The 18925-nt window shown below is 37.5% G+C and overlaps 1 protein-coding gene across 2 annotated transcripts in view; it reads right to left on the bottom strand.

Annotated features, from left to right (window-relative positions):
• Positions 1-15056, bottom strand: part of frmd4ba (FERM domain containing 4Ba) — a 51311-nt gene extending 36255 nt beyond the window's left edge. Inside the window, exons 1-3 of one of the 2 annotated variants that reach the window (XR_009206050.1) lie at positions 14817-15056; positions 6499-6530; positions 6201-6347 (exon numbers count right to left, since the gene is read on the bottom strand). The gene's annotated coding sequence lies outside the window, so the exon portion shown is untranslated. The remainder of the gene's footprint in view (positions 1-6200; positions 6348-6498; positions 6531-14816) is intronic. The other variant, XR_009206051.1, reaches the window with a different exon arrangement.
• Between the last annotated feature and the right edge of the window lie 3869 nt (positions 15057-18925).

Here is an 18925-nt window from a genome sequence, read left to right on the forward strand (position 1 = left end):
ACGTGACAATGCTAACTTATTCATTACATATATGCCATTTGTGGCTGTTCATTCAGAAGGTTTTTAGTTTAAATCCCACCACCTTCTTCTCCACCACTTCTTCTCCGGCCTCTATTAGGTTCAAGTCCCATAATCCTCATTTTCTCCGCTGAATCCTGTCTCCAAGTTGTTTTGGATAAAAACGCCATCCAAATGGGTAAATGTAAATCTACACAGGTCTGTACTTAGGCACATTCCACTGTCTCACAATGAACATCTACTCTGCAAACAATAAATAAGGTCGAATAAGGGTATGTGGTTTTTTTTTTCTTTGCTTAGTGGAATGCACAGAAAGGCATGTTATAAGCATCAGCAGGTTTAAACATGCAACTGGGTCTAAACCAACATCGATCATTAAGATCAGGGTTCGAACAGGAGCAGAGGATCAAAACAAAATCTCCCCTGAAGCAGGTTAGGGATTTGGGAAGAAGCTTCAATTTCCCATTTGTTAATCGGTACAGATTTATTCAGAAACCCCGGGATGGATTAGACATCTGTCTCCATTAGATTTGGACCACTACTAACACTGTTATCTTCCTCTAAACCATTTTAGGAGTCTATCAGATATCTAATACACTAGGCAGTGCTAAACATACTTATTAGGTTGACTTTTTATGTACACAGACTAGTACTTTCTTGTACCAGTGACACACACACAGATATATACACACACACATTCACACACACTTTACCACTACCATGCCATGCTTTACTGCTCTTCTGAGAAGAGTGTATCACTCAGATAATATCTGCATATTTGTGGGTTTATGATGGTCTCATTTCATTTATATAAGAAATAGAAGTGTACACACAATAGCAGTAATCGTACCTGGTTAATTGGGTAATGAGTTTAGGTATAATTCAGGATCACAAAGCAAACTAATTTTTATATACAAAGTGCCTCTCTTTCTACACGCGAAGCCTCTATTCTAGCTAGAGTATCCAAGTACTGACATTTTGTTCAGCGGTGTTAATTATCACAGGTTTGGAACAGTAGCAGACACAGTGGATTACAGCCAATGCTTTTCCTAATCACATGAGACACATTCGATCCAATTCATTCAGGTGGATAGAACCAAGCAGATATCTGTAGCAGCGTTCTAGATTTCCAGTGTGTGTTGAAAAGGAGGAGCAGGAAAAAAGGTCTGTTTCCTTCAGTACAAAATGAGCTTGTGTCAGCTTTCTGAGGTACAGCTTGTAGTTGCAGACAAAACGGTAGTGAGCACAGACCAAAACAAACACACCCACATCCCTCGCTTCCAGACTCTGCAAAGCACTCATCCTAAAACACACACACACACACACACACAGCCTCCAGGTTGGAAGAATATACCACTGTTCTTCTAAATCTGAACCCTGTGCTTTAAGATTAAGTTACATCAGTGCAAGAGCTGTGCATTTGATTAACAATTAACTAACTGGGAGCTAAAAAAAGCAGAAAAACCCACCCTTGAATCTGAAAGGCTAAAACAGTAAAAGTTAAAAATGTAAGAGCAAGTTCAGTTACGGCCATACACAATCAGCCGAAGAATTTCTGGCAGTCTTATCTACACAAAGAGAGACTCTATTGAGATCAGGAGATTTTCTTACTCTGTGTTCAATCGAATCGAATCAAAATCAAACTTTTACTGTTCACATACACAACCATACATGGTATGACGTTTGTCGGTGACATAAAAACAGAGTGATAGGCGATGATTTAAATGTATAGAACATGTCAAAACTATATAAACTGTGTATATTTGAATCACATTAAATAAAATTCTTTCTGTGGTGCTTTTGAAATACTGACATTTTTGCCAATAGGTTTCTTTACCTATAGGTTAGATTTGCTTTAAAATATATTAATCAGTACCATAATATACAAAACATTTAGTTTGAAGGGACTAAAATCTTTATTAAATATGCTTGAGAGAACTATAATACTTGGTACATCGTAATAATTTTAAATATATTATAGGCACCATGCATTACATCTACATCTACATGACATGTACTGATATGTGGTCAGTCAGACTGCATTTAGGGAAAAAAATATGTATAGTTGTTACGTTTCTCAACAAAATGTGATTTTGTTGCTTATACTAAACTTAATTTAAACACGTTTCTAATTACTAGATTGAATCATGTATAGTGAGCATGATCAATTCACGTAGTATTAACATAAACCAATTACAAACATTTGTGCAATCTCACAAGGATGTTGGCTCTACTGGGGAAAAGATTTAGCAAATGAATATGTGTCATGGAGTAGTGCGATGGTAATGTGTTTACTGCAAAACAGCAGCATCGTGGGTTTTGTTCTCAGCGCGGGTGCTTTAAAAATATACTTGAATCATATTGTAATCACGTACATACATTGTAATACATTGTAAAAGATGCTAGCCTGATTAAGTTATGCGAGCTTATTTCTTCTCTTTAACTCTAACTGGAAGTTTGTGTATAAAAATTAAAGTAATCCATTGTCTTGTGAGTTGAACTGAAGCTTATCTTCAAGTCTCGAAATGTTTACCAGTGAACACACAATGTAATGTTGCTCAGATCAATCCAACAAGCTTTTTTTCCCCAGCATAACAACAGAAAATAAACCCAGAGCATTAGAGGTTGCAGTTAGTTCACTGAGTAGATTGTCCTGTGTGTCTGTCAATTCCTGCCCCTGGTTTTGTCTAGTATTCCTGCTTCAGCTGGGCAATTCATGATGACCTCACACCCTGACTCACAGTACTCTCGTGTCATCTGTGTGACCTCTGGCGTGACCTCCGCATTGTCAAGACTCCATATATCAAGGGTTGTACAGACATATCTTTTCAGTGCAATAGCGATTACTCTCCAGGCAAGATACTGCTCACCCTTAAGCACTTATTGTCTGGTTTTCAACTGCATGCTGTTTTAGAGAACACCCACAATGCATCACTGCTCAACTATGAATCCACTGTTATTGAACACATTAAGGCAGCAGAGGGCAGGAGGCTTCGGGGGAATCAGGAAATGATGTGTACTAAGGTTTTCTTTGTTTGTTTTTTTAGATACATTCATTATTTATAGTTTTTTATATATTTATTTCTTAAAGTGGACTTTCACCACACACACACACACATTTTTAATTATTTAATCATTCTAGTGGCAGTTGATCCCTCTCTTGCACTCCCGCTAATAAAAGCTGCTCCAGTAAAAGATTCTCTTGCTCATGATCACATTCACACAATGATAAATGTGTGAAGATCTTACAGAGGTGAGAAGGAGTCAGAGCTATATCCAGATGGCTTCAACAGTCTCGATGGGCAAGCAGCTGTCAGACAGCCAATATCCACACATTACAATTAGATAAAGGCACAAGACCAATTTTGACTTTATAAAACCTGTTTGTCTTACTAAAGCACAGGCACCAGCTTAAGTCACTCTGAACTACAAATCACTTAGTAAAATACGATTTATTAAATAAAACGATGATCAGATTGAATAGCATGTTGAATTGAATTGAGATGAGAGTTAATATTAACTGTGTTCAGTCTAATAGCTTCCTCAATTGACATTTCAGCAAGCTCAAATATTTACAACATTTGGTCCTGATCCAAAGTGACTTAAATTTATCTCATTTTTACAACTGAACAGTTGAGGGTTAAAGACCTTGGTCCTAGGATTTGAACTCACAACCTTTTAAGCTGTAACCCAATCAGCTACCACTTCTGAATATAGTACCACACTATTATTTCTTATTTTAGATTACAGTAAACCAGTTATAAGATTATTAAACCTATTTCTAGACATTTATAATTTACTAATAATTTAATTTACTATGGTTTATGAAAGAAGCTCCAATAAAATTGGGCTTAAAAATATTTTAGCACGGGATAATATCTTGAATCTATCTACTATTTATCCACTAACCAAATATAAGATTATTAAACATATTTCTAGACATATTTGACTATTGTTAAGCTGTTCTATTGGCAGATTTTTTGCTCATTTAAAGCATTTCTAAAATAAAATAAAATAAAATGAAATAAAATTTTAATGCCTAAAAACTGTACAGCATGCCTAGATTTAGGCAAAATAATGTTATATTTGGTTGTAAATAGTAAATACATTTCACAATGTTCAAGATATTATCATATTAGCATATTTATTACAAGAAGCTTCAATAAAATGGGGCTTGTAAAAATGCAAAAGTTTTAGCAAGTAATAATATCTTGAACCTAGTGAGATTTATCTACTATTTCCATATAAATATTAGATTATTACACCTATTTCTAGGCGCATTTTACTACATTTAAGCTTTAAATTCTCTTAGTTTGACAATTACAGTATATTTGGTTGGAAATAGCAGATACATTTATTTAGATTTAAGATATCATCACTTTTTTTATTGGAGCTTCTTTCATTCTCTTATTGGAGTCCAGTTTCACAAAACACTGTTAGTGAACTAAACCATGGGTTCACCGAAGAAAGCAAAAAGTGTGATCAAGTCTGATAAAAAACAATGGAAGAAAGGTTTCAGCAGCACAGTCAGGCCCTGCTTTGTGAGTCGCGACAGCATGTCTGGCTCTGCCACTACTGAACCATTGAGATGTCCATTTACACTAAGATTTGGGGTTTTGCTGCTGGCATTGAGCTACAGAGTTGCACCCCACCAAGCAGCCTCTGAACTGTGGAAAACAGTGTGTGTGTGTGTTTGTGTTTGTGTGTGTGTGCGCGCCTAGCACAGATGCCACAGAGCAGAAGGGGGAGGTAAACGATGCCACTGCCTAACGTCACATGCATGCTGTCTGTCTGCCCCCACTAATAAGGTCTCTGAGGGACAGCACAGATGCTGAGCTTTCGAGCGAAAGAATAGAAGGCAGAATAGAGAGGAGAAGAAAAGGGGTGTTGGGTTTAAATATCACATGCAATAGATGACCAGCATGAATAGATTCCCTGAGCTTCCCTGCATGGGCTAGAATGACCTGAGGGCAACTGTACCTCCCTTGCAAAACCATAAAACCAATAGCATTTGTTGAGTTTTTATTACAATGCTGACACAAAATATTAATAAAAACACAGTATCTGACATCATGGACAGGGAGCAGCCGTTAAAAAATTTATAAGGGCCTTGTAAAAAAACTTGTTTAAAAAACTGGTTAAAACACCTGAGGTGTTGTATTACTACAAGTCATGTTCATTTCCCAGTAACATTACTTGATGCCGCTAGCATTACTCGTACGCAGGTTTTTACTGAGTCATACAAATGGTATGTTTCGCAATACCTAATTTAAAGGCCTACTTAGTCACTCAAGCACTGTAGAAGTCTGAATGATATTCGGTGAGTAGGCGGGAATACACACCCCATTTGATTCCTGGTAATGCTCAGACATATGCAGTTTCTACTGTTCAGTTAATTCAGCCCTTTTTACTAGTCTGTAATCTACTTATCAGACATTTCCAATCAGTATAAATAGATAGGTTTGTCACAGCAAGTCTGATATAAGTCAGGACACTGTTGGGTTTCCATGCATAGATTATCGTGACTCTGCATGATACCTCAGCTGCTTCTAAGCAAGGCAATGTGAAAGACCCCTTTTGAGCAAATAAGTCTTATCTCTCCACAATGACACTATATCCAATAGGATGAACAGCACAACTCAAGCGCACTCAAGCTCTCAACACAACACATCTCAACTCAACACACAGGGGATGTGATAGCTTAGTGGTTAAGCCATTGGCCTGCTGATCAGCAACTGTGAATGAGGTTGTGAGTTCAAATCCCAGGTGCACCTAGCTGCCACTGCTGGGCCCTTGAGCAAGGCCCTTAACCCTCAGTTGTATTTATTTGCAGCTTTGATAGCAGGACGCTACCTCACAATAAGATTATAACAAAATGATCAGAGTGTTAACTTAATTGCACTACAGACAAAGACAAAAATCCAGTTCAATCCTGGTTTTATATCTCATGCACATTTCCACTGGTATATAATCCATCCAGATGTCCTCTTCCAAATACATTAAGGCTCAGATAAAAAGATGTCCAAACTAGTCTAAATCTTACATTGGATACATACATGTATATTTATTCAGACAGCATTAGAACACTGAAAAAAAGTTAAGCACTCCATATGTGGTCAGAATTTTATGGAAGCCTGTTTCTGCCAAGGAGAAAAAATAAATAAAAAAAGGTCATTACTCACTTTGTATCTTGCTTTATATTCGTTTTCTCTAAGTTACTGTTTTCTCTCAGTTGCGATTTAACGGACTTATTTCTTCACAATGATAAGTTTACTTCGTCATATTTCTTGATCATAGTGTCTGTCTTTGCATGTCATCAGACGCCAGGACTGTGTGATAATGGAAAAACATTAGAGGATTAGTTTCGGCTTGTTAGTTACAAAGAATACTCCGAGCGTTAATTACTGTCTATAAATAGGCTACATGAGAACATTAATTAGTTACAACAAGGAAAACCAGACGCTAAAGTGTGCTTGTTACCTGGAGTTAGTCAGGTACTGCATCACGTGAAGCTGCAAGACAAAAAGTGAGAATTGTGAGATGTAAACTCAAAATTGCAAGAATAAATGCAGAATTGAGTTGAATTTTAAGCCTTAAGAGTTAAAGGGTAATTGTCATTGAACACAACACAACAGAATTTAGCGTGGCATCTCTCAGACAGTAATGAGGACACTCTGAAAGGGATTTAAATTATGTTAAAACTTAAATATAAAAAGCTGAATAAATAGTAAATAGAGTACACTGTATTTACAAGATTGCACGTATGTGTAATGACTTCATTATTGAAATTATGAGAAAGAAAATCAGAATTGAGAGATATAAAAACAGAATTACAAGGAATAATGCCAGAATTGTGAGATTTAAACTTACAATTTTGAGAAAAAAGTCAGAACTGAGATGTTCCTCCAAATTGCAAGAAAAAGGTCAGAATTTGTGAAATATAAAGTCCCAATTACATTTATTTGTTTGTTTGTTTGTTTGTTTGTTTGTTTGTTTGTTTATTTATTTATTTATTTACCTATCTATTTATTTATTAATTTTTTTCACTATGGTGGACCCAGACTGGGCAAAGTTTTTATTTACATTAATTTCAAGGATTTTTAAAACACTGCTAAATAATAAGTTCATATTTCTATTAACATATCCTTAAATGTTTTATTAATTTGTGATCAATAATGAAACAAGAAATTTTTACTAATGGCTTTTACTTGGATGCTTTTAGATCCCTCCAACATCATGCTCAGTTTTTAACACGTCTGTTCTTTTAGTTTATATCCTTTTGCATTATTTACCAGAACTGTGTGTGTGTGTGTGTGTGTGTATGTATGTGTGTCCTCTATCCTCCTTTCTGCTGACACACATGGAACGCTATTTGGAAATAAGTAAGTGTTGTACAAACACCTGCTTATTTAACTATTACAGCGCTGTAATACCTTGTTTAAACTGTCAGTCATTTAAACCTGATTAATGTTACTCTCTGTGGTATTGGATTTAAATGCAACAGGCTGCTAAGAGAGGAAATCTTGTATTAACATTCATATTTAATAACCCTTTCATTTCCTTTTGTAGTGAAATATGCTCATGGGAAGAATACGGCCTAAGACGCATCATGTTACAACAAATCTGTCAAGAGTCAGGCGCAGTTCATCCACCAACACAAACGCTTTATTGCATTGGGTGAACATTAGGTCAAGCCTTCATGGCCATCTATTACAATGGAGTTTTCATACTGTTACATTTAGCATGTTAAGTTCCACACCCACCCCTTCTGATTCCTGATAATGCTCAGACATATACAGATACTACTGTCCTGTTCATTCACCTATTTTTACTAGTATGTTGGCGTTTCATTCCAAAATCGACTTACTGGACATTTTCAATCAGTATAAACAAATGAATTATTTTATCACAGCAAGTGTGATATGTTTAGTCAGGACAGTTGGGTTTCTGTGTGTAGAGTATCGTGACTCTGTTACATGGCCATCCACTACAATAAAGTTCTCATACTGTTACATTTAGCACAGTTCACAGATGTTCCTTTATTGTATTGTTAATATAATATTATAATAATATTGTTAATATAATATAATAAGATAATATAATAAAAACTAAATAATTCTATATGTATTGTTAAAATTTTCACTTCCTTTTGTAAATGTTATAAAATAGAATTATTAACTATCTTTATAACTGTCTCCATGTTCTTTACTATCATCTAAATAACTTTTGGATCCTCTCAGTTGTTATATTCACCTCACTATTTTTTTTCCTAATCAACTCATCAGTATCAGTTCCATCTGATTGAGTTGAGTAACATTTGTAACAATAGTTATTAACAATTAGTTATCGTACATTCAACATGAATAGATCATTAATTTTCAAAGCGCTGAACAAAAACACATGACAAGCTCGAACCCGAGCCCAAATTTGAACCCCTGACGCTGGTGTCTTAAAACGTTTAACTGTCAGAATTCAGTACTTTATAGAGGTTTAATTCCCACCAGTGCTCATATTCTCATAACATCTTACAGTGTAACTGGTTTACGTTAATAGTACATGATCACACTCGCTCTACCTTACTTCAATCCAGTAATTAGAAACTTGTTTAATATAAGCAACAAAAATTTTAAAAAAGTTTTGTTGAGAAATGTAATATTTTTATGTAAAATATACACAATATTTTTTCTTAAATCTGACTGAAAACATATTTCTTTATTTTATCGTTCTCCCTTTTTATTAAATAAATGATTTGTCAGTTTGATTATAATGTTTTGTATTGCTGTCTTGTTGGTAGTTACACCTAGGATCCATTTTTAACCTCTCTGAATCACTGTTTCATGATAAACTGTAAACAGGTAAAGTAGGGAACATCCTTTTTCCACTCACTTAACAACCATGAGGGTTGTTAACTTGTGAACAGTACATGTATCCAGCTTTTTGTTTGTATTTGTACCACTACAACACAATTATTCGAGGATAACTGCTTGTATTAACATACTAGGTTTAAATTAACGGTCAGGAATAGTGCATATGTGCCAAGGTCATATAACTTGATGAGTTTATATTCACTTCAGCGTACATCTGTACTTCCTTGTTCTTTCTGTTATTAGTTTAAGGGTCATCAAAGTTTCATCAGTCCTACAAATTACCTCATCATCCCACACCATCTATAGGTTCAGCTGAAAACTTCTGGGAACAGTGGCCTGGGCAACGTACAATCCGAGAGCATCAGGTTTCAGCTCGAGCTCGGGTCATATTGTTAGTGTGACTGACACCATTGTGCTGACGCAGGTCATTTTCATTAGTAGATGAGGCTATAACATAACACCGTGCTTTCTTTCAGGGCAGTGAAATATGGCAAAAGAACATAATACACCTCAATATATAGATATAGGGTAGACCTGAGGCTGCTGCAATTGTACAGCATTTTTATCATTTTCAAACATTCAGACAAGTTCATATGCAGTATATTTCTTTAGACATTTTTAGCCTTTATCCAGCCATGTGTGCTACTGCGATTTTATGGTCAGCATGAGATCCATGGTGACATTTGCAGATGGTGAAATGAGATTGTGCAATTGTGTAGACGGAGTCCTGACACAACAGAAGAAGGGCTGATTCACAGCAGGAAATCCTGTCTCATCACTTTGCGGGATATTTCATTCACCAGAATAGAGTGCATGGGTCATAATGTAGGGTGTTGCGCAATTTTCTTCCCTGAACTCTATAACAAGTAATTGCATTGTAATGAAGGGCAGAAATAGTTACTTTAAAGTTCATTTTGACTATACCTTACTGTAATTACTATATGGATGTCAATGAGGCTGTCAGACACAGACAATCTTCTTTCTTCTCACAGTTAACCAAGGCACACTCTGTCCTTGTCAGCTGAAAGGGCTACCATTGCGAAAAAGGTCTTTCTTATTTATTCCAGGGTATTTGCTCCAGTCAATGTTGCAAATGTTTTCTGGAGATCAAATTAAAAGAGCTTTATTTGTAAATTCTTGTCACATGTTCTTCACAGAAGAACTGGGACAAGGGACACAGTGGCTTAGTGGTTAGTATGTTTGCCTCATACCTCCAGGATTGGGGCTTTGGTTCCTGCCTCTGCCCCTAAATACATGCAAGTTCTCTACATGCCTCAGAGGGTTTCCTCTGGGTACTCTGGTTTCCTCCCCCAATCCAGACACATGTGTTGTGGGCTGATTAGCATCTTTAAATTGTGTGTAGTGTGAGAATGGGTGTGTAAGTGTGTGTGCAATTGTGTGATGGGTTGGCACCCCATCCAGGGTTGCCCCTCTCAGGGATGCTGTGACCCCATGATCCTGTGTAAGTCCTTCAGAAAATGGATGGATGAATTGTTGAAACCTTGCGCAAAGATCTTGTGAATAAAAGCAGTTTAACAAATTTACCTGAAGATTTCTAAGACCTTGTTAGTCAAGTGTGTGTTCTCACAAAAACATACACTATATAACTCCAGAAGTATGCAGAAAGCTGACCTTCTCACCCACATGTTGTTTTTCCCCCAAACTGCTGCCACATAGTTGGATGGAGCTCCATGAAGACATGGTTTGCTGAGGTTGCTGCAAGAAGATCCTAAGTGACCCTTAGATTCTGACCTCAATCCCACTGCCTCTCTGCTGGATGAACTGTAACACTGACCAAGCTCCAGGCCTCATCACCCGACATCAGTGCCTGACTTTATTAAGGGTCTTGTGGCTAAACAGCAGGCACATGAGTGTCATGGTCAGATGTCCACAAGCTTTTAGCCTTGTAGTGTACATCACTTTTAATTCCATACCATCAAATTAGAATCAGATATAATTAAAAAAGGTCAAAACAATGAAGAGAAGAGCTCTTTCACACACTTTGAAGGTGAAAGGTACAGAAATTATTCTATCTGACCCAATGTACACTGTGGACATGAGCAAATTTAACAGTGAATACAACGAGGTAGCAATGATGTACAGTGGCACTGTTTAATTTCCACTCAGCTCAAACAACAAAATACCACCTCTTCTTTCAACCAAAGGCCTGTGTTTCATTCGGTCTTAGTCTTCTGACTCACTACACAGTCTTGTCTGACTAATGGTGAGATTATACAGTGGTCTGAATTGGCTTGAAGACCTTGGCCGGAGAGCCTGACACTTCTGCACACTTCTTTTGCCCTGGTTCACACATACCGGGTTAGACAGAGACAAGGGAGTACAGGAAAAGGGAGGAGGGATCCTCTATCTCACTGTGCCTCACTACAGTTTACCTCTCCTCCCCCACAGTCAACTAGGCCTATTCATCTGGGACATCGCGTTTTACCCACGCTGCTCTATTGATTTCTGCTGCCGTTTCCAGACTGTAGGTCATGACTGCTCCCTGGTGCCCTTCTGTTTCCAAATACTCTCTGCTAATGTCTCTCTAGAGAGGAAACACACGTACAAATACACACACAGAGCAGCAGCAGACATCTAACCCATCATCAATGACCCATCTTTTCGAAGGCCAATTACTAATGAATTCAATTAACAATCACTATTATTCTGCAGTGGCATAAGGTGTTTGTGTGTGGTTGTGTGTGGCTGTGCATGTGCATGTGCGAGTGTGATGAATGAGGTAATTACCGAACAAATCATCTTCAATTTTCCCTCTAGCGCATTAGCTGAGCAGCAGGGATGCTACAGCATACTGTATGAAACAGAACAGCGTGCTTTGTTCTCGGGGTTTTCTGCCTGAGATCTGTATGGATAAATAAATGAAGTAAAACGATGCCAGAAAATCAAACACCTTAAGGTCTATAAGAACGGACTGACCCACCACTCTGAAAGGCCACAAGTCTTGAGGCTATCGCAGCTACATCGCATATTTTCTTTGATTCTCAGAAAAGGCAGTGAAACCTGTTTCAAAGCAGCTCTAAGAACGTAAACCGAGAAAAGAAAACAATGGAAAAACTTAAAAGGATTAGATGTAAATAGACATCAGAGAGCAACAAGTCATAAAACAACAAAGAACTGCAGCACATTGTGAATGTTTGGTCTGTTTAGCTGTGTTACAAGCAAGCAGCTTTCCATTTCGGACTTGCATTTATTCTTACAGCATGGCACAAATGCCTAAAAAGGCAAGGCTCTGTAATCCATTAGGCAAATAGGGAATGCGCAATTTTCTGCGGATTTGTTAACAAATGTGCCGTCTATTGTTCCGGAAATGTCCCTGTCAAAAGAGGTAGAGCCTCCCGACGGGATCCCGCATCAGTAGAGAGCACTTGAAGCATCTGCCATCAAATCCCCCCTCATCACACACCCACTCAACACACACATGCACAAGGTGAACGAGTGTGTCACTGTGAATTAGCCTAGGAATCATTTGAGTGAATAATGCGACTCAAGAGTCTTCCATATGTGGGAGGTTATCAGGAAAAATGTCGAACATTGTGTCTACAAAAGTACATGTCCAACAATTGTGTCTAAAAAAAGAACACGGCCTACAAAAGTAAATGCTTTTAACTGTATTTTCTATTTTAATGAATTTACTGAAACACATAAACAACCTTCATACAAGTCATACAGCAGAAATATTTAATAAATGTTTCTGCAGCTTGGGAATAAGAGCAACAGCTACATAGCTCCGAAACAGCTACAAAAAATATGTCGTGCGTCAACCTTCCCACGTTTTGCTTTCTTGAGAGAATGAAAATGTAGATATTATCAATATTATGAGTTTACAGAGCAAAAGAGAGAAGGATAGAGAAATAACAGAATAAATCGTTTTTTTTATTTTCTTACTCCTGAGCAGCCAGTCTCTTTCTCAAAAGTGTTCTGAGTTTGTGGACCCGAGTTACACCACAAGATGGTCATTTCTATGTAAAGCACCACCCAACAGCCCAAAAAAAATATGCAGCAGCACGGTTACTTCAATCCTCACAAATTACTTCTAAATCTTGTTTTGCACTCCTGCTGTAAGCCCACATTGCCCGCCACTACTAATGAAGGTTTATAGCTCATAACGTGGCTCGGTCACACTTTAACTGATTTGCTTTAACTGACTCCTCATTTCCGTGTCCCTTCAGGCCATGCCTGCTGTGACCACTGGCTACAGGGGCTTCGAACCGACTTCCATTATAAACATGAAAGCCTCCTGTTGTTTCAGTAGCACATATTGCCGCTCAAGCTGGTCAAAAAATAAAAAAAGACATATATGTAGCTTCAACTATAATAAGTTGTATTTTCCCAAGCATGAATAGCCAATACTTTATGCAGCGCCTGCATCTTAAAAACCTGTCCAACGACATGTCATTGTAAATTTGTCCATCTGTCAGTTTAGTCGTCACAAACAGGACTGGATTTACAACCGGATCGTATGACAGCGTTCACTCATATTCGACCGTGTGAAAGAAAATGCCTGAAATGCAGTAAGAGTGAAAATTGCAAGCGAAGATGGCATGCAAAGTCAAATTCTTTAACCAAAAACACAAAACAAATCCCCTACACGATGAATATGGCATATGGTAAAGGACTTTTTATGCATATTCTTTACATTAAAAGCATAACTTCTATATCTGAGACCATTAATGTAGCCTGAGAGTCAAATGACTCTCATGTGTGTTGGCTGAGCTTCAACCTTTTGTGTCTGTTAATAGCTTTATTGAACTAGAACAGCTGACCGCATTAAAGGCAACTGAACATCCGAGAGCAAAAATCAGCACAATGCCTGTCTGCTTTTGTTCTGTTTGTTTGGGTGTGTGCGAGGTGTGTGCGGTGTGTGTGTGTGTGTCTCTCTCTCTCTCTCTCTCTTTCTGTGTGTGTGTGTGCTCTTTTCGTGATCAATACAATAACAAGCCTGCATGAAATGTTCGAAACAGTATGTCTGCCCTCAAGTCATGCATCACCTGTTAATTCACAACCCAATCCTTGCCTGACTAGAGACTTCTTTTCTCTAAGGCATGTGTACTTCCATTTGATTAAACCCTCAACATCATCTGCTTCAAATATCCCAGTCCTCACTAACACTTTCCATAACAATCAGCTTTATTAGATGTGAGGGTACCGGTCTAAATCTGGTCTGCACTCTGTCAGCTTCAGACACAGCCCGGATGTCACATGTCCTCTGTTCTCCTATTGTTTGTCTTTCCCAGGAAACGGGAAGTTCACCACCACGGCCAGGAACAGTGAAGGGAAACGACAGGCGTTTTTGATAGAGTTGGGTCTTTAAAAAAAAAACCCCTCAGTTTTCAAGACACCCAGACCAGAGGTTTAATCAACGTCAACCATGTGTCATTAACAGGAAAACATGAACACACATGTCTCCTGGTGCACCACAGGTTTTTCCCTTAAGATTTGCCAAGCACTGTGCGATTGGCAACCTGGCATGAGATCATTCACCCAACAGCTTTTTATGAGCTACTGCAGGAACAATGCCATATTTTAAATGCAAATCTGTTATCAGATCTCTTTTCATTGATTAGTTCTTCTGAAAACATTTCACAAGCAAACCAGAAATCCTATAGCAGAAGAGTAAGTCATTGTGTCATCTTGCTCAGGTAGTGTGCACTCTGTTCAAAGCAACTCCTCCACTAGTTATAAATGCCTAGTGTTTTAATAACGCAGAGCAACGCGGTTATAACACGTATATAACTAGATCTCTGTCTATTAGACTATAATATGAAAAGAGCTCGAACATGATAAATGTAGTTAACCTGCACTCAAACAGCTACAGAAAAGCAAGGGCACAAGCCTGGACAAAGTGTCTGATTTCTGTACAGTGAAGAAATAAAAAGTGGCATGAATATTAGAGTGACAAAGCGAGCTCACCTCTCAGCGCTGCTCCAGTCCACAGTCAGGTTCCCGGTGTTGTCTTTCTAACGGAGCTTCTTCGCTTTAGTTTATACTACAGCCTCATTTCCAGTACGGAATAAAAGGGTGACTCGGTAAGCATTAAGGCATGAAAATAAACGCAGAATAAACACACAAACGTTCCTCCAGTTCCCCTTTTTTTGTTGTTGTTGTCAGGACGCGGGATACCGCCGCCACGGTCGCGTCCCATTCACACAAAAGCGCACTTTCCCTCCGCCTCCTTTACCTCCACACACAGACCAGCCCACACTGCACCCGCTCTCCTATCCTGGCTGAGTGACAACAGCCCAGTCCATCAAAAAAAAGACGTCATAAATGACATGTTATTATAAAAAGAATTAAATATAAACACAAAACTAACTAAAAAAAAAAAGAATAAATTCGATGTCATATAGGCTACAATAAGAGGAATACTCATTCTTCTACTCATATTCATTCCTTCATCTTCAGTAATGGCTTTATTCTGGTCAGGGCTGTGGTCTAGAGCCCTTTGTGTGACAGGAATGCTTTCATTAGGATGCCAGTCTATGGTAGAAGCCCATGCACACGCACACACACACACACACACACACACGCACACGCACATTCATACACTCATTCAGACTTGTGGAAATTTAGTGTTTGCCAGTCCACATACCAGCATGTTTTTGTAGAGTGGGAGGAAATCAGAGAACCTGGAGGAAACCAACACAGCCACAAAATGTTTAATTCACCCCAGACTGACCGATGACTCTGGATATGTAACTTCTTTGAAAACAATGGAATATGGGCTCGGTCAGATTTAAAACCGATCAGCCGTAACATTAAAAACACTGACAGGTGATGTAAATAATACGGATTGTCTTGTTACAGTGGCACCTGTCACTGGGTCAGATATATTAGGGAGTGAGTAAACAGTCAAGTGTAAGGATCTGAGCCCATCTGGTCTGATTGCACAGATGAGCTACTGTAGTACAAATAGCTGAAAAAGTTAATGCTGGCTATAATAAAAAAAACACACAGTGCATTACAACTTGTTGTATATGGTGCTACATGCATCCAGAGCAGTCAGAGTGCCTATGCTGATCCCACCTACTTTTTGAAAGTGCTTACAAATAGGTATGTGAGCATCAGAACTGGGACATGGAACAATAGTAGAAGGTGGCCTGGGGAAGAAATGGCACCAGGAGGCACTATAGGAAGAAGGATGTTACTCTGACATTGTTGTAGACCAATTAACCCCTTTTCATAGCACCGGCATCCATTTATGGTGGTGGCCTCTTTCAGCAGGATACTGCAAAAATTTTTTGAGGAATAGTTTGAGCTTCATAACAATGATCTCAATCTGATCGATCTGTAGAATGTGCTGGATCAAAAAGTACAGTCCACGGAGGCTCCATCTCCCAACTTAAAGGGTCTGCTGCTAGCATCTTGATGCCAGATACCACAGCACACCTTCAGAGATCTTGTAGAGTCCATGCCTCGAAGGGTCAGAGCTGTTTTGGTGGAACATGGGCCACCTGCACAATGTTAGGCAGGTGGTTTCAATGTTATGGTTGATAAGTGTAGCGTTTACATAAAAATATTACGTTTCTTATCCAAATGTGTTTTCATTGCTTATACCAAATTTAAAACAAGTTTTTAATTGCTAGATTGAATTATGTAAAGTGAGCGTGAACAATTCATGTAGTGTAAACATAAAACAATTACATTATGAAATCTAATGAAGATGTTGGCTCTGAAGTGACCTACGACTACAAAATTAAATTAAGGTGTTTAGAACATGTGTATTAGAAAAGCACAGCTGTAATTCGGTTGTGGCAGCATACCAATGACCTAAATTCAACCCTCAGCTCTGGTAAGAGCATGGAGTTTGATTCTATTCAGGGATTTTTATATATATATATATATATATACTATCAAATCATTCTCTATGTAGGAAAACTTAATGTAACTTGTGTATGCATGTAACTGATGTTTGCATTTAATGAAGCAAAATCAATAAGCTATTTTTCTTTTTTCTTTTTTTTTATTTAACTAATGTTGAAGTTTAACTGAAATGACAGGGTTTTCATGGTCCAAGGTTCTTCTCACTACATAATAATTACAATTTAGCAATAAATAAATGTTAACACTGAAAAGTAAACATAAAATTAATACAGAATAGCTTTTCCTTTTTCATTTATTTTCCCAATAGTAATATCTTTATGTTAAACCTACACGCAGCCTTTTGCAAATAAACATCGCAAAATTGCTCCATTTAGATTTAATGGACGATACGATATCATCTTCACACAGACGATAAGTAGATGGTCAAAAAGCTGTGTTTGGTGTAGTAACATATAGTTTAAACAATTTAACTTTAAATGACCTGCAGTAGTTTTGCCTCAGAATGAATTTTGGTGTCTGGAAATACTGTTTCTTTCTTTTTGTCCTTTATAAAATTAAAAAACATAAATTTAAAAAATATTAAACTCTAAAATGAGTTCAAACTCTAGAATTAGAAAGTGAACTGAGAGATGTTTGAGGCTATTTTATTGCAAAAATCTAATTGGAAAAGTGGATGTAGTACTTGTGCTGCGGTGAACTTGTGCTTGAATTTCCCCTGTGGGGGATTAATGAAAGTACATCTCATCTCATCTCATCATTTTAATGAGGAAATTGTAGCACGTAACATGCAGTCTGTACAAGTCTGAAGCGACTAATTAAAATGAATCTTTATCGGCGTTCTTTTCTAATTGAATACAGCAATTTTCATTACAAATGATATTACTGACCACAACTTGAGTGAAAAGTAGAATCTTTTCAGAGTTTATTAGTATTTGGTTTGTCCTCTTAGATAGATAGATAAAGAAACTTCCAAGAATTTTCCTCATTGGGATCAATAAAGTCTATCTTCTATCTATCTATCTATCTATCTATCTATCTATCTATCTATCTATCTATCTATCTATCTATCTATCTATCTATCTATCTATCTATCTATCTATTTTTGCTTTAATGACAGTGTGCACTCATGCTTGCATGGACAAGTTACAAAACCATATGTTCCATTTGAGATCAAATCCATCTGGGTGTCATCTGAACACATGCATCAAAATAAGAGATCAGACATCTTAATTATAACTTAAAAATTAAAGATATTGAAAATCCTTCTCTTTTTTTCTTATCTACAATTTATCAAACCAAAACAGACAAACTGAAGGCAGCAATCAGACTTGATAAGCAGGTAAAGGGTTCTGTGATCAGCAAACATGCTGAACTCGGCAGGGACACAACTAGAAAGAGGCAGGCAGAAAAACAAACCCGGATATACAAAGCATAGGTAAATAAGGCTCAGTAGTGTCAGTGTCAACAGCAGAAGAGAAACTCTGTTGGGAGTTCAAGTTAAGGCAGTGAGTGAAGTTTTTAATAAGGGCAAACTTGATCTTAACTTTTCCCCATAAGCATAAGATTGTATAGTTATAAATTATAAATGCAATCTTTAAGAAACTATTACTTGACTTCTGGATGAGATTACATGCAAAGAGAAACATATTTCTGTTCAGGGAAAGAAAGAAGGTTAAGTTTTTATGACTATATCGAGGGAAAGGGTCAAAAATGGATGTTTTCCCAACTTACCACACATTGAAAATGCATTTGATGAAAAAACAGAATGATTGACTGAAATCTCATACATTATACTTGATGATAAAGATGAGATGCTTTTAAGGTACCTTTATTAATCCACCGTTGGAGAAATTCAAGATAACACAGCAGCGCAAATAAGAGGAGTAACAAAAAAACCCTATACATCTAAGAGTAAAATAAAAAATAGTATGAGAAAAAAAAATAGAAACTTTAAAGTAAATCAATGCCCTTGGTATTTACTGTATATACATACGCAGTGTCTGTTGAACTGTAAATAACTGTTGCATTGTGGAACAGTGCAGACCTCTGAGTGTCTATAGTACACAAACTGCTTAATCAGGTTCAAAGTGTATAAAGACTGGCAACCTTGACTATTCCTGCTCCGTGATTTCTCCCTTGAGTGTGTGTGAAATTGCAATGCATGGCCTACTCCATATCTCACATCCATAATCATTGGC

This window comes from Hemibagrus wyckioides, linkage group LG11, assembly GCF_019097595.1.
Source record: "Hemibagrus wyckioides isolate EC202008001 linkage group LG11, SWU_Hwy_1.0, whole genome shotgun sequence".
Lineage (NCBI taxonomy): Eukaryota > Metazoa > Chordata > Actinopteri > Siluriformes > Bagridae > Hemibagrus > Hemibagrus wyckioides.